The sequence below is a fragment of the Parus major genome, chromosome 7 (genome assembly GCF_001522545.3).
Source record: "Parus major isolate Abel chromosome 7, Parus_major1.1, whole genome shotgun sequence".
NCBI classification, from domain to species: domain Eukaryota; kingdom Metazoa; phylum Chordata; class Aves; order Passeriformes; family Paridae; genus Parus; species Parus major.
The window spans coordinates 4,533,101-4,541,007 of NC_031776.1; the positions used below are offsets into that span (position 1 = coordinate 4,533,101).

Here is a 7,907-nt window from a genome sequence, read left to right on the forward strand (position 1 = left end):
GAAGACAGGCTTTGAGATACAATACTTGTGAATCTTCCAGTCTTCCTGTTAAGCAGAATATGAGCTGGATTTCAAAGACTCCAGGTACAACAGTTTGCAGGTCCTCCTCTGCCAGTACTACACCATTGTGTTTGTGATGAGCAGAAATTTGTAGAAACACTCAGAGGCAGGCAGAGAAATGCCTAAGAGAATTTAATTCAGATGTGTTTACCAGTTTAGTTCACTGCTAAAGAAAATACCAATGTCCAAAAGCTGCTTATGCTAGATAAAGAATTATAACCATTGCTGCCTAGAATAATTCAGTTTAGCTGCTTTTCCCAAGAAGAGGAAAAGCCCCAAACTTATCAACATCTGGGCAAAGAGTCCATAAACACCTTCCCTTCTATGGCATACTACACTGGTATACATTGAAACACATATTTGAAGAGCAAAAATTGTGATGCTGATGAAATTACAGGCTCTGAATATTTTTTTCCAAGGAGATGATAGCTTGTGTTCTTCCTTGCCTTGCAATTAGGGCCTCTGAGAAGCTTTGCCACAAACATTCCCTAAAGAATTTAAAAATACTCTAGCTTGGCTGTACTTGCTGTTTGAACATGCTGTGGTGATGTGACACTGGGAAACTCCAGACTCCTAATAGCTTATCAAAAAGGAAAGGATCCTTTTATTTACCACAGCAATTTGACTAAGCTATATCCCAGGACTAGACATTATTTCAGTGTTTGATCTCCAGGTTAACACTGGTATTTAAGTGAGACAAGAATTGGTCTTGCACAGGAAGTAAGGTTAAGGTTAAAAACTGATTAAAATCAAGAGACAGTTCAAAGTGCTTCCAAATTCATCTGCTGCCAAGGACAGATGATATTAGTCTTCATGCTCCTGGCAGAGGCTACAGGGAGAGGAAAGGGAGATGGAGGGTATTTATTTGGCCTAGTAAAATCCTTGAAGAGAAAGACTGTGCCTCAGATTTTCCACACCTACAGACAGGGCTTGTGATAATGTTCAGCCCTTGTGGTTACACACACCAGCAAGGCTGCCAGCCCAGAAGCTAGTGATATTCAAAATAAAAGGCTGTGCTGGACATAGGCAAAATAATGTACCATTCTCACCCTGCTCTTGGTAAAGGCTGAGCAAGGTACAGTAACTTCTGACTTTTAAGAACATATTGAGAGGCAGGCACTGAGCAGATAATATTGTGATCAGCCAAGCCTTGAATCCTTGCACAGGACCAGAGTGGCTGATTTACAAGCTTCTTTATACCTGCCAACACTGTACTAAAGTAATTAATAAGATGGCCATGCTGAACGAGGAATGTCCCTACCAATAAGGGGAGGAAAGACCTATGGACAAATACTGAGAGGGTCTGAATAATTTTGCTAGAAGTACAAAGTGAAGTGACCATTTTCCATGCCAAAGAGTTTCTAGTCAATACACAACAGCTGGATTTAACAGAGAGTTCAAGGAAGTGCAAGATCTCTGTCCCATGAACTGTAGCATATTCTGCAATCACACTTCTCACTAAAGCTGGGGAGCTGAAAAAAATAATGGTAAAAAAGTATTTGGGATTCACACCAAATAAAAAAAAATCCTGGGAGTGCAATTAATTCACCTAAAATACAAAATCCTTGGTTTAGTACTGCCTTCAACAACAACAAAACCCTGACAACCACCAAACAGATTTTGCTAAAATTCAGAGTCCAATACTTAAATTTTAGATACAACAGTTCCTACTCATGGTAAGAGTACTCTTAGCTTCAAATCTCAAGTGTTGAGCATCATGTATCAGTTCCCAAATCTGTTCCTGTATCTTTGAGAAGAGTTTTGAGTCAGTACATCTGGAATGTCTTTAGCATAATGGAGACATTTAGGTTGTTCAGTTCAAGTTCAAAAATATCTTGCAGTCATCTCTTCATGCAAGCTGGCTTTTCCAACATTCATCAGACACATCCCTTAGCATTTCTTTATTGTTCAAAACCAAATTTCCAATATAAAACTCAAAGTTTCTAGTATTTTCTTTCCTGTCTAGCAAATCAAACTTTTTCTAAGCTTTCCACACAAAATGGAACACTATTATATGATGCAACAGTTCTGATCCAGATTACATATTCCCTGAACATTTTTCCCAAAGCAGCAACCTTTCTCATTTTTTTTTTCCTCAATATTTAGACTGAAAGTTAGAGCTCATCTGGAAACACCTCCTTTGCTGAGCTTGCTGCTGGGATAACTCAGACTTCCACAGGAATTTACACCTTGGTAATTTCAATCTACTCCAGGAAAAAAGAATACAGCTTCTCCCCATATTTTTTAACAAGAGAACAAGGCATGGTACCATCACAGCTGGGATTTGACTCTTCTGACATTAATCAGCTAAGAGCTGGAACTGGTTGCTGAAGCTGCCAACTGTAGTTGGTGGAAAGATACTGCATCATACTTCAGCCCTAGACTGAACATCTGAGCAGCAGAAATCAGGGCACTGCTGCATCCAAAAAATGGAGACATATGGCTACTGCAGTGAGTAGAAGTTGTGTGAGTGGCTAGAGACCATGAGACTGCTTGGGAGCCTCCTGATTGTGGTTCACAGTTTGTCTCACAGGCAGGGTGCACATTTTACAGATGGGTTAGATACAGCAGAGATGTTACTCTGTCATCACCAGAGAGGAAGTCCTAATTCCCTGCTCATTTCTAGCAACCAAACACCTTTCCCCAAAAAAGCCCTTCTGAAACTTGCTGGAGGCTGGCAGTGATTGCTTAATTTTTCTAAAATGTGAGTCAGGAAGAACATCTAGCTTTTTATCCAGAATAATTCAAGGCTTAACTGTACAGACTGTACTCAAGCAAGCCTTCCTTCAAACAAGTGCAGTCTGAATACAGGAGCTGCAAGATGTCATTATTTCTGTCCAATCTGCAATTTTCAACCAAATTTCATAAACTTAAAAATTACAGGTTTGATCTCTGACAGAGTTTTGAAGGTGTACCTGAAAGTCCTAATTTCTCTTCACATTTGTAGATCTGTAATTAATAAGTGCTGAATTAATTTCTAATTTTCAGTGCAGAACAAATCCCTTCAAATGTCTTGCAAATCCCCAAATTTGGGATGCACAAAGAAAGCAAAACCAGACTGACAGGGATTACTTTATTTTACAGCTTTGAATTGTTGAGCTGACAAACACACAAACTTATTCCAGTGAGTGCAGCCAGCAGTGTGGAAACAATTGCTTCCCAGTGTTCATGAAGTGGTGCAAAGACATGTGAAACAGCAGGAGGAGGAATTATAAGATGCCACCTCAATGGGAACTTAACTGAGAAATTCCTGCCATCCTGATGTCTTTTCACTGGTCCTAAAATCATGAGCCAGACACAGTTAGGTGATAAAAGGTGACCTTTACAAGGATCCTTAGGTGTACACTTTGCCAGGTGGAAAATGCCAAAGATACACAGCATAATGTGCATACATTTTCTATAGGTTTTGCAAATTAACATGTCTGATAAGAATCCCCAGTTAGAAGCATAGTTGGAGAGGTAATCCCCCCAGCTCCACTCTTTTTTGAATTCCCCCTCCTCTAGACAGGGACTCAACTCTGTTTATACAAATATGTCTCAAAGGGCTGGTCTCAACCTTGGTTCCCAGGAAGAACCAAGATGGAATAGGAGCCTCAGACCCCCAGCTTGAAACCTTTGGAATGTGTTTTGTCTTTCTGCTTATCAGATAAGGTCAGGAAAAGTACTGGAGATGGGCTACAAATACAATGACAGGCTACAGAGCTACAAATTTATGTGTAAAGAACACACAGAGAATATATAAAAGAAGGCAAGGCAAAACCAACCAATCTGGCATAAATTCAAACTGATTTTGAAGCTAACAAAAATATCCATTCAAGCCTACTCCTCTGCCCACCTCTGAAATGTCTTCCCAGTGCCAGTCTATTTTATCATCTAATGCTCATGCCCCTATTCTCCTTGCATTTCTGTGGTTTTTGGAAAACATACACTGAATAGTGGTGTCATCGATTTGTTCAAACTTGCTGACTCATTACTAATTGCACTTTGTGTGAAGTTCTTCCTTAATCATCCTAAAAACCTTCAAGGAACATTTCATTCTTAGGCATGGCTTAGATATTTCATTTTTCTATGTGTCATCTTACTTCTTACAATGTGCCTGGCTGTCACTATAATTAGTGGTATTTTAAAGCTTATGCATGTAATTCTTGTCTGTGCAGCTCCATTCACTTTGATGAAGCTCTGCTGCTTCATATCCACTGAAGTTCTTGCCCATGGCTGAGATTTTAGGTATACATTTTAAGAGAAAATTAAGAGAAATCTAGGTTAGGTTTATCCTTGCTTTATCCTTGGTTGCTGGCCCATGATGTATTATAAATACTCTGCCTTGCCAGGAATGAAAAGACTCAATTGGTGCACTTCTGTACTCTGATATGGCACCAAACACAATCATAGACAGAATTTCAAAAGCAAGACCAAAAACCCGAACCAAAAAAAAAAAACACAACAAAAAATGAGCCTTGGCATCTGAAACAGATTTCCAACATCCTCTCCTGGCTCCCCATGCTTCCCTTGGGCTGTCTGAGAAATAACAGATGCAAATGGGCTACATTTGAAAGCACAGCATTTCCTCCACAGCTGATGCAGTGTGAAAATCTATCTGAAGCCCAGCAGACATACCCATAAGCAAGTCACCTCTGAGCTTTGCCAGTAATGACACATTTCACCATACTGTACCATAAAGAGAAAACCAGACAATCACCTACTGGCTGCATCACAGAGCAGAGAAGCCATCATTTCTTCCCACTGCAGAATACCAATTAAAAAAAGTTTAAAGCCACCTATTCCTAGCTGAATGCAGTGCAGAGTTAGCATTCTCTTCACACACCACACTCACACAACCCCCCATCAGGTGGAATGATTTCTCCCCTTTTCTTTGTTCCTGTGGCTGGCAAGTCAGAGCTGAAGGAAAATCTGTCTGATGAGCTTTTGATAAAATTCCAGGCTGAAGCACTACACTTCTTGATTTATTTAGCATTCAAACATCCCCAAGAGCTTCTTCAGTTTTGTACCCCAGCCTCTGGCAGTTTCAGAGCACAGCTTTCTCTAGAACAGCTCCAAGTAAAGACAAGACTTTGTGCCAGGTTCAAATATACCACTGGTAAAAGGATAGCCTGTCTCCAAATGACACTTTTGGGCTGCCTATCTGTGTTCCTCCAGTGATTTGCATGTTATGTTTATGGACTTAACTTGCCAAGATATATGCTGGGTTTTTCTCTGCTTGTTTTTCCTGTGGTTATTGCTATCAGCACTTCCAGGTTATAAAGAAGTTTTCTGTTTGTTTCATGTATCATCACTAAATGCAAATAGCAGATAACAGCTCATTTCAGCCAGGGTAATATTGCTACCAGACATTAAAAGAACTGAGCAGACACAAGGAAATTAAATTAGCTTTCATGTGTTGCTCTCACAGACCCTATAAAACTCAACTGTAGAAACTGGAAAAGAATTATCCTAAAACCTCATGTCTAGACTGAGCAACTATGGCATAAAGGAGACATACAGGAAAAATTTAGTGAGCTTCTCTTTGCCCAATCCACAGCTCAGTGGCTACATAGCACTGGAACTAAGAAATGCTTTAGCTTCAGTGATGTTTTGTTCACCCAGCAGATTTCCCTTGTAATGCCCACAGCAGTGAAATGCCATCCTGTGCCACGCTGTGCCATTCTTCACTGCTCAGCAAGGACTCTGAGCAGTTTTTTAGAGCTGCTAAGGAAATTTAGCTCTTCAGGCATGGTGTCTACCAAGAAATACAATTTGCTGTGGCCCCCTGGTTCTTGTATAATTGTTACAGTCCAGAGAGAGTAACAGAGAGGAGGAGGAGGACAGGGTACCATGGTGCTGGTTTTGGGCCCTGAGTCCAAGAGCTGGGCCTGTGTGAGGAATGCTAACCCAGAAGCACAGTCTGAATTTGTGTTGCTGGGGTTCCTGCACACCATGACCATCTGTACACAACATATCAAACAAAGTGGAGCTCCCATGCAAAATAATCACACCTGTCAAAATAAAGGCAGAAGTAGCTCTGGTAAGGCATTACCTTCTTGACTTTATGAGTAACTGGTTACTGTCCCAATCCTGGAAAGTACTGAATGTGTTAATTTACCATGAAAACAGGATCAACACCTTAGAGGTATCTTACTGTTTAAAACATGAGCTTGTTCTTTTTCTCTGGAAGACCTACAGCAGGCACAGGGCTGCAATGATAAGTTTTAATCCAATTTATTATTTCTTTCTGACACGGCATTAGGCTTCAAACTTCATTGTCCTCTAAGTTCCACAATCAAGTCCAATACTAATACACACACATATATAAGTTTCTGATCTGGAAACACTGTACAAGCCAGATTACTGCAATGTCCTGTTTTCAGGACAGCCAAATGGGGAGCATGTTATTCACCCTGATGTCCTGCCCCTGGAGGCAGCTGAGAAATGAACCTTTCATAAAGCACTCACACTGCTGTTGCTGTAACTCAGGAAATAAAAGGGAGCTGGAGGCTCTTGGTGTTTTTGCCACAGGGCTCTGTCTAGAATCAATATGAAATTCACAGGTACTCATTAGGAAAAAAATACATCAACATAATTGTTTACACCCACAAGACTGAATTGTCCACATTTTCAGCATAAATGTTGGTAAGCTGTATTCTTTTTTCTCTTTCTTCCTCTTTGTTGCTGAATCACATAGAATATCTATCAGGTTACTCTGGGTTTTATATCTTAAACCTTAACAGGATGGATGGCTTCCTAGTGTAAGCTGGAACAATTCTTCCAAATGGAAAGAAAAACAAATTGCTTGGGCATAATTTTGGCTTTTAATGCCATCTGTGTTAGCATTTCTGCATTGCTCAAAAATGAGGGAAGACTATTTCAGCTCTGGCTTTGCTTGGTAGAGTATTAAGCAGAGAGTCTGAAGAGGAAGGTATAAGCACCATACCCCAGCAAGATTTATGGTACTTCCTATCTGACTTTCCCTCAGTCTCCAAAAGTTTCTGCTTAGCATGAAAGTCTCCATTTTTACTGCCCCTTCAAAAATTTGGTGAGTTCTGTCTGTAATAATGGGATTCAGCAAGGCAAAGTGCAAGGTCCTTCATGTGGGTGAAGGTAATCCCAAGCACAAATACAGGCAGAACAGAGCATGGACTGAGAGCAGCCTTGCTGAGAAGGATTTGGGGGTGCTGGTGGATGAGAACTGAACAAGAGCTGGCTGTGTGCACCTGCATCCTTGAAACCAACCATGTCCTGGACAAAGAAGAATGATCCTCAGGGTGGGAGGAGGATTCTTTCTGCCCCTCTGCTCTCCTGACACTTCCCCTGGAGTACTGCATCCCCAGTATAGGAAGGATGTGGACCTGCTGGAACAAGCCCAGAGGAGGGCTGTGAAGATGCTCAGAGAGCTGCATCACCTCTGCTACCAAGACAGACTGAGAGAGTTAATATTGTTCTGCCTGGAGTAGAGAAAGCTCTGGGAAGCCTTTAGAATCACTTCCAGTGCCTAAAGGGGCTCCAAGAGAGCTGGAAAGGAACTTTGGAGGGGGGGCCAGGAGTCACAGCACAAGGAGGAATGGATTCAAATTGTCAGAGGGCAGGCTTCAATAGGATGTTGGGAAGAAATTCTTGATTGTGAGGGTGGTGAGGTGCTGGTACAGATTGTCCAGAGAAATGGTTGATGCTCCATCCCTGGAAGTGTTCAAGGCCACATGGGAATGAACTAGAATTAGATGATCTTTAGGATCATGTCCAACCCAAAGCATTCTGAGATCCTTTGATTTTGCCACCCTACACACAGGTTTGGTCTTTAGCTGAAAGCAATCCTTATGAAAATGTGCTCCATTGCATAACTGCAAGGTATGAAA

General features: G+C 41.1%; 1 protein-coding gene across 39 annotated transcripts in view; it reads right to left on the reverse strand.

The window, feature by feature from the left end:
- Positions 1-7,907, reverse strand: part of MAP2 (microtubule associated protein 2) — a 173,211-nt gene that overhangs the window by 7,904 nt on the left and 157,400 nt on the right. The window lies entirely within an intron of this gene.